Source organism: Sturnira hondurensis, unplaced genomic scaffold (genome assembly GCF_014824575.4).
Source record: "Sturnira hondurensis isolate 20B ecotype Veracruz unplaced genomic scaffold, ASM1482457v3 Scaffold0019234, whole genome shotgun sequence".
NCBI lineage: Eukaryota > Metazoa > Chordata > Mammalia > Chiroptera > Phyllostomidae > Sturnira > Sturnira hondurensis.
The window spans coordinates 3,482,761-3,496,887 of record NW_028091865.1 but is presented as its reverse complement, the minus strand read 5'-3'; the positions used below and the strand labels follow the sequence as shown (position 1 = coordinate 3,496,887).

The 14,127-nt window shown below is 53.2% G+C and overlaps 1 protein-coding gene across 4 annotated transcripts in view; it reads right to left on the bottom strand.

Moving 5' to 3' along the window:
• The window catches only part of TBL1X (transducin beta like 1 X-linked), a 118,057-nt gene that overhangs the window by 34,992 nt on the left and 68,938 nt on the right, over positions 1-14,127 (bottom strand). For 3 of the 4 annotated variants that reach the window (XM_037027740.1, XM_037027737.1, XM_037027739.1), the window contains one exon: positions 2,882-2,962. The gene's annotated coding sequence lies outside the window, so the exon portion shown is untranslated. The remainder of the gene's footprint in view (positions 1-2,881; positions 2,963-14,127) is intronic. The other variant, XM_037027738.1, reaches the window with a different exon arrangement.

Genomic DNA, 14,127 nt, shown 5'->3' with positions numbered 1-14,127 from the left:
ACACCGGAGAGCAGACTGCCGCGGCGCCTGCTGCGTCCACACACCACCAGCCTGCCCTGCTTCTCCAGGGACGTGGCTCACTGAGCGGTGCTTCTGCTGAACCTGTAAGGCGTTTACAGGCTTTACTGATCTTTGCCACCGAGAGGCTGAAGGGGAGATGCCCCACCGGGGGCAACCAGGCCCCCACACAGATTTTGAAAAGGCACACAGAGACACAGGGTGGTCACGGAACCTCAGAGACGCTGGGGCTGCCGTCCACCCGTGCGGGATTTAGTCTGGCCCGCTGCCTTCCCTTTGCTAGGTGCCGTCATAAGCAAAGCCATCCTCTCGTGTCCTGGGGCCTGTGGCCTTCTGGCATTGAACCCCGTGGCTTCCTCTGCGGACAGAAAGGCAGGAGATGCCTCCCCCCGCCAACCTGGCCCGCATCTCAAAAATCTGGATGCTAAATAGAGAGGGGAAGGCTGGGAGAAAGAGGGAGAGAAACATGGAGGTGACGATAGGTTCGTTGCCCCTCAACCACGCCCTAGTCCGGCACCTGGCCCGCAACCCAGGCGTGTGCCGTGACTGGGAATCGAACCGGCGACCTTTCGCTTCCTGGGACGATGCCCAACCCACAGAGCCACACTGGCCAGGGCTGTGACAACAGTTCTTGACCTTCAACTAAGAAGCACAACACAGTTAAAAAAAAACTATGGAACCATTGCGAGCCTGCATCCGATGGGCCTGCAAATATCCCCGTACTCACACCAGAAAACGTAGCCATCGGTTCTGGAAGTGGCGCCGGGNGCGACCTTTCGCTTCCTGGGACGATGCCCAACCCACAGAGCCACACTGGCCAGGGCTGTGACAACAGTTCTTGACCTTCAACTAAGAAGCACAACACAGTTAAAAAAAAAACTATGGAACCATTGCGAGCCTGCATCCGATGGGCCTGCAAATATCCCCGTACTCACACCAGAAAACGTAGCCATCAGTTCTGGAAGTGGCGCCGGGGCGCTTCAATTCCCACAGCCACAAGGCTGACAGGACTGACCCTACTGAGGGCAGCGCCGAACCGGCTGGTCGGTCTCGGCACTCCTGACGTCTGGGACCACGTAAGGCTTTGCTGAGGGTCCATGCTGGCCAGGGGGGATGGACGTCTGCAGCACCCTGGCCTCTACTCATGAGATGTCAGAAGCAGCCCTGAGGAGTGACTATGTCTGTGGCCTCATGTGCCCTGTGGGGCGGGGTGGGAGACATGGCCTCTGGCACTTATGTGGGTGCACTGCCGGAAGGCTCCCCGCCCGCCCTGCTCCTGAGTCTCGGCACCCTGACACCTGGGCTGCTTTTGCTGGGAAGCACCCCTGGGACCCTGACTCCACTGCACACAGGCCTCGTCTCAGCCTCTGGGAACCAACTTCCAAGGCTGCGCGGTCACAGAGGAGGGAGAAATAAAACGGGGGGTGCTTCTCTACCTCGAGGTGCGCAGGCCAGCTCCCACCTGCGGCTTCCTTGGGTAGGCCCGTGAGCGGCCCAGACAGTTTGAAATGGTTGGGAAGAAAACCAAAACACTCGTCTTTTGCCACCCATGACGCGGCTGTCCAATGCCGGGGTGTGTGAATGAAGTTCTATCGGCAGAGACGGGCTGGCCCACAAAGCCTCGGGGTGCCGTTCCCCAGCGTGACCCAAAGGCCCACGCGCATGGATGAACTGCACGGTGACCCACCCAAGGCTCTAACCAAACCATAAAGCAAAGACTCTAGTGCCTTACACACAGCAGCACCTCCCTCGACGTGGGCCCAAGGCACGGATGCTCCCCTTCCCCGAGGCCTGAATTCACACCCCATCGACAGACCCGACTTGCAGGAGAAACGAAGACAGAGGTGCCCCCCAACACACCCCCCCCACACTCACAGCAGCAGCGTGGCAACAACCGGAAAGGTAACCACACCGCCCCTGGGCACCAGCTGAGGGACACACCGAGTCGGGTACGAACATGTCACAGGATATAATCTGGACGCCCCAAAAGATGTATGCTATAGCTCGGATGGACCGTGAGGAGATGATTCTATGAGAAAGCCAAGCAAAGGAGGCTTCAGGTGTCATACGCTTTTCTTTTTATTAACGCACTCTACCGTTCCGATACTCAAGTAAAGTATCAAAGTTCTTAGCACACAGCCTTAAGGCAGGTTTTTACTTTTGTTAAGGAAATTGTTATACATTGGTTTTTTAAACAAACAAAAAGAAGAAGACCTGAGATTCTTTCTTTCATTACTAGGTAGGTCCATCATTTTAGTTCTGATTGGGCCTTTGGCCGCAATAAAGCAAAAACAAAACAAAACAAAACTCTCTCAAATTTTTACCTTAATCCTGTCCAATTACAACCATCCTGTGAAACATTTTTCATTAAAAAATAAACTACCCTAAAATACAAAAATAAATAATAAAATCAAAGCCTAGAATCCTATTTATGGAATATATACACATATATATATATATACATTTGGTGGGGGTCAAGCATCTGTTTGAATTTGGGGGGTGGGCTGCCCCCCTCGATGGTCAGGTACCTAGGCTTGCTCGGCTCACTCTTCTGGAAACCTTATCCGCTCACTAGATTTTTATAAGCTAATCTATGTTTTTCTAACAGTTTCAAGGTTAACTAGCCAGTCGAAATAGACGCAAACCATATTAAGAAACCAAGAAAGCATAAAATTGAGAAAGAGGAGCCAAATAAAATCTATACGCATGTGCTCAACGGCAATGAATATTTTGGCTCAATTTTAATCCTCAAAATACCCATTTTCAAGCAGAAGGTGGTATCGCACGGTGGCGAAACACAGGTCTGCTTCCAAAGCAGATTTCAGGCGGACAGAGACCGAGGAGCTGGCAGGTGGACGCTTACCTTTACGGGGACTTCATCTGTGGACACTCAGACCAGCGGGCTCCCCAGCATGCGAGCGTGCACCCACGAAGCGCCTGCCTGCTGAGAAACGGAGACGCTGGTTAACACAGACCGTGCGGTCTTACTTGCAAAGGGAACACCTCAAAGTCCCTGGGGGTATCTTGAAGGCCTGTACCGTAGGTACGCCGCCCGTACTCCCAGCCACACACCGGCCCCGCCTCCAAACGAGAAATCACGCTACAGAGAAACGCGACAGATCGTTCCAGGAGGTGTTAGGAAGGGTAACGACGGCTTGTTGGGGTGTTCCGATCCGCCCGGTAGGCACCTCGCTCAGAGAAACCACACGCACCGCATCCGCGCCGCCGCCGTTCTGCTCTGGCTCCCCTCAAATGCAGCAGAAACGCACCCAAGCATCTCACCTTTCCCGTCTGGGACTCACAGCCCTTGCATTCCACAGGGCTCCCGTCTGCCCTGATGCGGGAAGAGGGCAGGCTTCCACCTCACCATGGCAATCCTGCCTATCAGAAACCTGTTTGCTTTTCCCGCGGTACGCACATGGCCGCAAACATGCGGAGCTTCCTCCTTAAACGTCTCTGCCCGGGAGTGACTCCAGCCCCCTGAAGTTTCAGTCATCCACGACTATCTACAAGCCGAGCAACTTAATAAAGTCCTGGCCGCGTAGCTCCGTGGGTCAGAGCGTCACCCCCAACCCACCTAGGTTGTGGGTTTGATCCCCGGTCTGGGCACATACAAGAATCAACCAATGACGCATCGGTAAGTGGGACAACCCATGGAGGTTTCTCTCGCCGCCCTTCCTCTCTCTCTAAAATCAACAATATTTTTAAAAATACTTTATTTATTTATTGTTAGAGAGAGGAGAAGGGAGGGAGAAAGAGAGGGAGAGAAACATCCATGTGTGGTTGCCTCTCATGGGTCCCCTACCGGGGACCTGGCCCGCAACCCAGGCACGTGCCCTGACTGGGAATTGAACCGGCGACCCTTGGCTTCACAGGCCTGTGCTCAATCCACTGAGCTACACCAGCCAGGGCTAACATCAACCATATTTTTAAAAACATTTTTTTTAAAAAGGACATGAAACGCCCGACATTTTCTCCAAATTCTTGTGTGACAGTTTTAAAGTGATTAAAAAAAAAAGAAAAAAGTTACGAGGTTTTAATATAATTCAAACCCACGGGCGAAGCGATGAATGCAGGTGTCTCTGGTAAGCGACGTCACACGGAACGCCGTAACAGGTTTGAAGGCGGCGTAGTTTATTCCCGGAGCCACGCTGCTTAAACCATGGGAGGCAAAGGGTTCCACCCCAGGTGGGCTCACGGTAGCAATGCAAAACGAAAACATCATAAGGATATATACGGTAAAAGAAACCACCAGGGTTATTCAAAGGCGAGAGAAAAAAATCTACCCCCCCCGGGGGGGGGGCAGGGGAAATGATATTTACACAACATGTGTCGACAATTCTTGGAGTAAAAACTGAAAGGAACTAGAGTCAAAGCAGTCACCGGGGAGCATCGATTTTGCTTCTAAAATACAAATGCATGTCATCGCGGGGAAAAGCTCTGGCGTGGAGCTGCAACAGGACCCAGCTCCTGCCAGTAAGCCGCAAGGCACAGAGAAGGCCTGCTTGCGGGGCTGGGCTGAAAAGTGCCAGGGGGAAACCAGCCTCCCCGATGGGACCGCTACATCCCGTCCAGTGTCCACATAGCAGCAGCCGCCGCCACAGGAAGCTTCACCTGGAAGCTCGAACATGAAAACATGAAAATGCATAATAATTCCATACGTAATTAATACAGAAACAGCTCTCATTACAAGCTGTTCTCTCTCTCTCTCTCTCTCTCTCTCACACACACACACACACACACACACACAGAGCTTTAGAATCAAATTCTCATCCTTTGGTCCAGAAACAGATGGCAACCCACACATGAAGAGTCTCGGGGTGGAAGATGATCTTTTTATATATGTTGTCAAACTCAGTCAGTGTAATTACCATCATCTATGTGTGATCAATGCCAAAAAAAAAAAAAAAGAGAGAGAGAGAGAGAAATGTGACTCTGGTTAATAACATTCTTCTGGTTACGCAACATGTCAACATTAATTAGTTTATTACTCGAAACAATGAATTACGATGAGAGCCCCGGCTGGGTGGCTCAGTTGGTTGGAGCGTTGTCCAGTACACCCAAAGGTTGCGGGATTGATCCCTAATCAGGTGTTTATGGCAAACTGATCCATGTCTCCCTCTCTCCCCCGGTCCTCCTTTCTCTCTCTAAAACCAATTTTTAAAAAATCCTTGGGTGAGGATTAAAAAAAAAAAGAATAAACCTGGCTGGTGTGGCTCAGTGGACTGAGTGCCGGCCTGCGAACCAAAGGGTCACTGGTTCGATTCCCAGTCAGGGCACATGCCTGGGTGGTGGGCCAGGTCCCCAGTGTGGGGCACGTGAGCGACAACCACACATGGATGTTTCTCTCCCTCTCCTTCTCCCCTCTCTCCCCTCTCTAAAAATAAATAAAATCTTTAAAAAAGTAATGAATTAAAATGAGAATTCTGACCTTCCAGCTATCACCGATTTCCCTATCATGACTACATGAAGAGAACCATTATCCACAAACAGCACTGGCAAAAAGTGGATGGACAGCTGAGTACTCGTAAGACAGGCAAACAGCTTTTTCGAATGCAATCCATTCTTTGTTTATAAAAAGACATGGCATGCCAACAGGCCTCGTTTTCTGGTGGCTGCCGGCGCGTGGCACAGCGTGGCACACACACTCTGGCAGTGCTTCCGGGGCTGTGACACACACACACACACACACACACGAAACACACTCACACTAATGGAAACTGATGAGCCCAAAGCAGGTTCTGAGCCAGTTTACAATTTTGTGTCGGGCCACCTTCCTAGCCATGCCGGGCCCCAGGGTGGACCCCCCTGGGAGGTAGGATCCCCACCCCCCGATACATTACCAGTGTTGCGCAGTTACCCACCCTCCACCCCGTCTAGTTCCACCTGGTTCCAAAGCAGCCACGTCCCTCCAAGGCAGCCTGCACCCATCCACATAAGCACCAGGATGTGACTGGGTCACTCTCCATCCCTCGGGGCGACAACTCCAGGGGGAACTCCTTTGCTCACCTTTGCCCTCCTGTCCTGGACTCAGAGACGCAAACAGGTCAGGAGAAGGCAGGCCCAGCTGGCACGAGCCGCCACCTGGGAAGGCAAGGGAGCTGGGGCCCAAGGGGAGGGAGGTGGGGACCGGCCAGCGACCGGACACTGGAGGAGACGATGACTCACACACTATTTCTCTACATGGGGCAAACTACTCACTCTCCTGCTCAGCGCCTTGTCGAAGTTCCACGCATCAGGCGACCAGGCACACCAGACTTTTTTTTTTTTTTTGTCCTCAGCCCTGGCGGTCATTCAAACCCTCACCTCTGGTGGTTTTAGCACCGACTCTGAGTTTGGAGTTGCTGGTCAGATTCAGCACATCCACGGGGACTTGAAAGTGGCTGCCCACGTACTTTCTGACACTGAAGGTTGTTAGTGACTCGCACGTGCAATCACAAGCTCCGGATTATCACAGGGCGTCCCTATTTAAACACGGGGGTTCCCCACCAGGGACGACGGCGCCCTCCACCCCAGGGGACGTTCCATAAGGTCTGCAGACATTTCCGGCAGTCACGCTGCAGTGGGGGGCAGTAGTCCCCTGGCCTGGGTAGGGACAGAGAACGCCACCAACCAGCCGACAACACACCCGATCGGCCCCCAAATGTCAACCATGTCAACGCAGAGAAACTGCAATGCAGCGGCTGGCAAGCACTGAGTTTAGCTCTTTGCGCCTCTCACCTTATTTTTATTGGGAAATACCAGGGGAGACGGCACTTTCACACGCGCCTTAGCCCCAGGAAGAAGCGCTCGGCAAGGGAGCCCGTCATACACTGCCCTAACGCTTCCGTCCCTCTGGGCTGCCCCAGGGTAGAACGCACAGAGCCGTCACGAATCACCGGGTCAGACAGATAAACATGGACTTCTATCGGTCGTCAGTAAAAGGCTTAACGACACACATATCAATGCCAGCACTTGCTAAAAAAGAATCAGGTTCGTGTGATACAATTCCCTTAGTTCCCCGTGGAGAGGTCAGCATGGAGTGGTGGGCGTCCTCCTGCCCACGGCCTGCGCCATGTGAGGGGGCCACGGGAGGGGGGCCCACCATGTGGGTGGTGCAGCCCCGTCAAGCCATCCCCTGCTGACGTGTTGTCTGCGACCCGCAAAAGAGACACCCCCACAAGAACCAGCCAGCCAGGTCACACCAGTGTTCCTGACCCTCGGCACAGTGCACGAGGTGAAGGGCAGGCAGGAGATCCCTGGGGGGAAGGGGACCTGTCCAGCTAGCGCCTCTGCTGGGGGGGCTGCCAGGACAACCTGGAGCCAAGGGAACCCGGAATGAAGCCACCAGAGGTTTCCAGTTGGTCGGGGGCGGGGGGAGCCTGCCCAAGAGGTTTTCCAGGGCGTCCGCACGCCTGTGGTTAGGCGCCACCTGGAGGTGGTTCTGAAGCCCAACAGCAGCAGGAACCCCAGGTTCAACCGAGTGATTAAAAGCCAATACTGTGGGTGATGAATGACATTAATGCTTACTGTCTGCCTGGCTCGGTCCCCAGTACTCGGAACTCTGTTCAATCCTCTCCAGAACTGGAAGAACCGTGCCCTCCAGAATGTCACGACGCGTTTTCCCAGGGGCGTCCCAGGCACGCCCAATGCCCGGGGCTCACCAGGTGCTCAGGGATGATAGGTGACCGCGCTCCTGTCCGTTTCCTCTCGGCTCTGAGCCTCGGGCAAGCAGCTCGCCTTTCTGGAAGGCCCTTCCCCCCCGGTCGCCCCGCCCCGTGTTCAGGCATCTGCAGGCAACAGCAGCTTTCCAAGCTCAGCCTGCGCCGGTTTGCCCAACTTTCCGAAAGTATCGGAGGGCCCCAGTCACTCACTAGGCACTGAGAAATGCAGGTTCCCCTGCAGCGAGACGACAGATTCTGCAACAGAACCCCAAATGGCACTGGGCGCCTGAAATCTAAGGCAATGGGACCTGGCTGGAGTGGATGCAAGTGCGCCCAGCGCGCGGTGACTTCTCAAAATAAACGGTACTGTTCACATCGGAAGAGCCCAGGAAGCCGGCCGTGCTCGCTGGGCCTCCGTCTGTCTGGCGGGAATCAGAATGGGGGCTGCCCCTCCCCCCCCACCCCCGCCCCCGGCCTTTGCACACAGCCATCTAGGTAACAGGGGCCAGAGGGAGGGGACGGTCTCAGCACACCGACTGTGTCCTGGTGTCCTCGTATCTCATCCCCGCATCTTTTCACAACGTGTGCCCAAGAAAATCTGTTTAATGAACCTACAAGGACTGTTGAGAAAGCCCATGAATGAGGGCAGAGTGCTCAACAGTTGTGAATGTGCTTGTCGACAAGACAGAGTTTAACCCGCTGGCGAGTCGGCAACCTTGTTCTTAAAGGGCCAGAGAGTAAATACGTTCGGCTTGGTGGGCCACCTAAGCCCCTGTCCCTCGAGTCCTCCTTTGTAAAGAGGACCAGGCCATGATTCCCAGTCAGGGCACATGCCTGGGTTGCAGGCCAGTTCCCAGCAGGGGACTCATGAGAGGCAACCATACATTGATCTTTCTCTCCTTCTCTCCTTCCCTTTCCTTCTAAAGATAAGTAAATAAAAATCTTAAAAAAAAAAAAAAAGAGGACAGCCCAGGACAATCCATAATTCGATGGGGGTATCTGAGTTCCAAAGAAACTGTCACGGTGAACAATGAAATTTCAGGGTCACAGAATTTTCAGGCATCCTGATGTTCTTTTTCTTTTTAACCGTTGAGCAATGAACACTACACCCTTAGCTTGTCGACTGGGCAGACGCAGGCGTGGGGCTGCATCAGGCCTGCAGAGAGTCCGTCCGCCACGTCTTGCGTTGAGACACCCCGAGCCAGGGCCCGACCCCCTTTCTGCCCCAGCTCCCAAGCGTGACTCTAAAACGAACCTTCAGCAAACCAGTAGGATTGTTCCTCAAGAAATGAAACACAGAATGACCACCTGCTCCATCAATCCCTCTTCTCGGAACAGGCCCAGACGCATAGAAAGAAGGGCCCCGAATGGATATTTGCGCCCAAGGTTCGGAGTAACGTCATTCTCAAGGAGCAAGAGACAGACAAAAGCATGAACAAAGTGCGGCAGGGGGTGTTTGTGCACACACGTGATGGAATATTACTTCCCCATGAAGAAGAACGAACTTCTGCCGGGGCTGGTGCGGCTCAGTGGATTGAGCGCGAGCTGCAAACCAAAAGGTGGCCGGTTCGATGCCTATATCGGGGCACATGCTGTTCAATTCAGAGACAGAGGAGGAGTGGCAAGAGCCGGGGGCCACAGGAAGGGGGCAGGGCTGGGGCAAAGGCGAGAGTTATTACTTTCTGGGGACAGAGTTTTCACTGGGGCGGATGACAACCTTCCTGGAGGTGGATGGCGAACGCACTCAATGCCCGTGAACTGCACGGCAAAAGCTGGTGAAGAATGGTGAACTTCACCTTCTGTGTTTTACTGGGGGGACAGCCGAAGAAAACGACCCTTCGGCGCCAGCGTATTTCTTATAAAGAGCCTGCTGTTGGTTCCAGAAAAACTCAGAAAGATAGTGCGAATGGGCATTGGCCAATAATTCACTCTGCAGCCAGCCAGCCAAGAAGGAATAGCGGCTTTCTTCCCGCAAGCCAGTTCCGACCTTTATCTGTGAGATACAGGAGGTACTCGAAAAATCTCCCATTCACGGGAGATCTCCGGAGATTCTTTCTCGGGGGCAGACGGGCCGTCCCTAGAAACCATCTCCGCATCCCGGCTGTGGCTGGACCGTCCGTGCGTGAGTCAAACCTAGAAACCCGTGCCGCCCGCTTCTGACCTTGGAGAAGTCAGCCACACAGAAGGAGAAGGACGCATTCGGGTGAATCAAATGCGTACTGATCTTTGTGGCTGGGAAACGGGACGATGGTCTTGGGAAATCCAGGTTCATCGTAAAAGTCATTAAAAAAACAACCCCCCCAAACACACGCCGCCGTGACATGCTGTTGAGGACTCCGTGCCAGTGGCTGTCAGCAGAACGTCGAGGAGAAGAACCGGTCGGCAGACCCGCGGCATCTAGGCTGTATGCTGTGCCCCAGCTCCAAGGCAGCGTCAGCATAATCCTTAGTGGAAGCTGTTTTCTTTAGTTAAAAAAAAAAGGGGGTGGGGTGGGGGAGGGGAGGAGTTGATAGCACGATATCGATGCATTCCTTTTTCTTTGGTTCCAGCCGGCAGGCAGACGGAATTCTCACCTACAAGCTTGGAAATCTCTCGGAACACACAAGCCAGTATCAAATGACTCCAAAGATTCACTGATGAAACCTTTTTTACCTTTTTCACCCTCACTCGAGACTATGTTTATTTTGATTTGAGAGAGGGAGGACTGGAGGGGGAAAGGGAGAGAGACAGACAGACAAACAGACAGAGGGAAACAGCGACTGCTTGACCCCTGTCCACACCCTGACTGGGGATTGAACCCACGACCTGTGAGTGTACTTTGCCGGAAGATCGAACCTGCAAGCTTTCTGTGCCTGGGACAGCGCTTCAAACAACAGGGCCACCTGGCCGGGGAGAAACCTTTGCGTAAACACAGGGGTCTGGGACGGGAGATGAGACCAATTTTTAAAGATTCCGCCATGCCGATCCTGACCCAAATGCAAGACCCAATATCCTTACATTGACCTACTCCAGGGGTTGCCAACTGGGGGGGGGGGGGCGCTGGCAATACTGGGTGGTTCTAACTGCTGGGGTGGGGGCAGGGGTGCTCCTCACCGTCCCACGACGCAGCCAGCTCCCCGGTTTGGAACGCACTCTGGGCCGGTGGACTGCCCAGCTCTGCCTGTACCCAGTTCTCAGGCTCCACACAAGTGTAACCACGGTTTCCCCCTGTTCTGCTGTCTGCAACACACCTTCCTTCTGCAGGCAGGAGCCCAAGTTTGCTTGTCCTTTTCCTGATTCAGAGTCTCTTCACATTGTTCCTGCATCACTGCAGGGAGCATGACTCACGGCGGGGAGAGGGGGGCGCATTTACAAACCTTTAACCTTTAATCTTCTAAAGCTACTGCCCTAAAAATAACTCCCATGCTCCCTGACCATTGGGCATCCTTCCTTGAAGCTAAAGGTCGTGGGTTCGATTCCCAGTTAGGGCGCGGGCCTGGTTTGCAGGTTCGATCCCTCGTGGGGGCACATTTGAGAGGCAGCTGATCCGTGTGTTTCTCTCCCTCTCTTCCTCCACCCCTTCCCCTCTCTCTAAAAATAAAGTAAATACCAAAGCTAAAAAAAAATAAGCAACCAACAGCACCTCTCGTGCCCCTCCCCCTCCCTCGGTCTCTCCACAGGTAATTCCCAGTGGGAAACAAATATAGTCTCCCAGAATTTAGTGGACGACAATGCTACGGGTGTGCCACGGAAGTTTTATTAACTACACGCCTGCTACTGCTCCTCATGCCCTGTGATTGCCACAAAAACAGCCCAAGGACAGTCTGAGCCTCGTGGCTACCAATGCACCTGACCTTGCATGTCACCTGGAGGGCACTGCACGTGGGCCTCCTGATGCTACTACCACAGGTGCGTTCTCCGAGCGGGCTCTGGGGAGGGGAGAAAAGGGCCACCGGCTCAGACGCCCTCCGACAGGATGGGGAATCACGGGACAGCCCTCTCCAAGGCAGTGGGCCGATGACCCCTGGCACGATTTCCCCACCGCGCCTGCCACACACGGCAGCACGAGCTGACACATCAGCCAAAAGCTTGTTCTTCCAGTTAAAAACTGTGTCTTGGACCTGCTCTCTGGCGCCCCCACTGCACCATGACTCCTGAGGGATTTTTTTTTTTTAATCTTCACGCAAGGATGTCTTTATTGATTTTATTTTATTTTTTAAAAGATTTTATTTATTTATCTTTAGAGAGGAAGGGAAGGAGAGAGAGAAATATCAATGTATGGTTGCCCCTCGTGAGTCCCCTGCTGGGAACTGGCCTGCAACCCCAGGCATGTGCCCTGACTGGGAATCGAACTGCGATCGTGCGGTTTGCAGGCCTGCGCTCAATCCACTGAGCTACACCAGCCAGGGCATCTTTATTGATTTTAGAGAAAGCGGAGGGGCAGGGAGAGAAACACTGATTGGTTGCCTCTCGTATGCGCCCGGACCCAGGATCGAACCCACAACGTAGGTATGTGCCCTGACCAGGAAACAAGTCCTCCACCTTCTGGGGTACGGGACGATGCTCCAACCAACTGAGATACACCAGCCAGGGCCCTACGAGATGTTAATAGCTCAATCAGCCGCTACGGTGTCATACGGATAAAGTTCACTTCGAAGTGCTTGTGCTAAGCAGTTCTGCTCACAAGTACCCCCCCCCCCCCAGGGGTGCAAAGTTCACTCTAAATGTGAGCAAATGGCTCACCATTCCCATACACTGGACCGTGACACAGCAGGGTCCAGTGTACGTACTCTGCATGTTCCTGCTCCTCATCTCCATACGGCAGAAAGCTCCCCGTAACAGTATCATCCTCCCCGGATAGAAATGTAACACGACCGACCGGACACACTGGGTGAAAATAACAACGCAAAGATCCCTGGAGGAGGCCAGGCTTAGTAACAACCAAAGTGTCCATGAGCGTAAATTGTAACAACAGTGCCACAGGAAAGAAACAGCCCGGCTTTTCCTTACTGGGTCAGAACTCGCTATTCAAACAAAACCGCAGCCTCCTCCTCCTCATGCATCAGCCGAGTACATCACTACCCACGGGCTCGGCTGGCACCATTATGAACATTCAGTAGTTGCGACCCCGCCCAGGGAAAAGCATTGCATTTGCTAATGTCCACACAGCGCCCCCCGGGGGGGGAATCAATTTCTCTTTATAATCTTTCTCATTACCAATGGTACACGAACTTGTTTTTTGGCAACCAAGTGGGATTACTGAAAGGGAAATGGTGTTTTCCATCTTTCTCAAGAAACAGGCAAGAATTTAAATGGATTTCAGCTTTCTAATTACATGGCTCAGGATTATAAAATAATTCCAATACTCCATAATGACACATGAAAATATTCACGCATTACTTCAACACTTTTATGAGACTCCTCTTTGGTGGGTGGGTTGGTTGTGGGGGGGGGGGGCGTGTATAAGAGTGTTAGTATCTGCCCTTTGGTCCATAGTGCCAGACTTGAAACACTATAAAGTGCAATAAAAATGCAAGTATCGAAGGTGATTTCTTTCTTCCTTTTTAAAAAGAATTATTTATTGATTTTAAAGAGCAAGAGGAAGAGGGGTGGAGGGAGAGAGAGACATTGATTTGTCGTCCCACTTATTTAGGCCTCCTCTTTCAATTGGCTTCACGGCAAATTTTTGATTATATGCCCATAACATCTCTCTCACTCCTTCATCAATTCAAAACAGAGCAATAATCACACGTGGTTCTTCCCTGTCTTGAGGTCATTTTTGAGACAGTGAATTATTAGAAGTTCCACCGGACGCCCAAACGGGCCCAGACACAAGCGTGCGGGTCTCAGAGCGCCGGGGGATCGGCGGGTGGCTTGCTCACTTCGCTGCCCAATGCCTGCATGAGGACCCAGCCTGGCCCAGGCTGCCTTCCCCATCCAATGGGGTGACAGCCCAATCCCTGGACAGCCCAATCCCAGCAGGCTGCCACGGGAGCTTAGCGCCCAGGATGCTACTCACCGGCTTGGAGCAGCACTCGGCAGCTGTAACCACCGAGTGCCACTCATTATTATTACGGAGGCGGGACCCTGAACGAGGACCCAGCCTCTAGGGCTGTGGGAGGGGGGGGAGGAGCTGCCGGCACCGCATCAAGGGTGACCAACTGAACACCTGCCCCGCCCTGCCGGCCCCAGAGGAACATGGGGGCCACCTCAAGTTCTATGGGGAACGCCCTGAAAACCCACCCATCAGATAGCTGGGTGTTGAGAGAAACAACTGGTTTTGCAGGAGAGAAATTTGTGTGGCGTCTTCACCAGAGTGCTTTTTTGGTGGTTCGGTGCGTCCCACCCTGGGTAGCACCAGGAGAACACCGAGCTTGTGGTGGGGGCGGGGAAGGCATCTGAGTCCGGAGAAGATGCCCGCCATGAAAGGAACATGGTTATTTCTCCCTGAGCGAGCTCCTCGCCTTGCCTGGTCGGAAATCCTTCA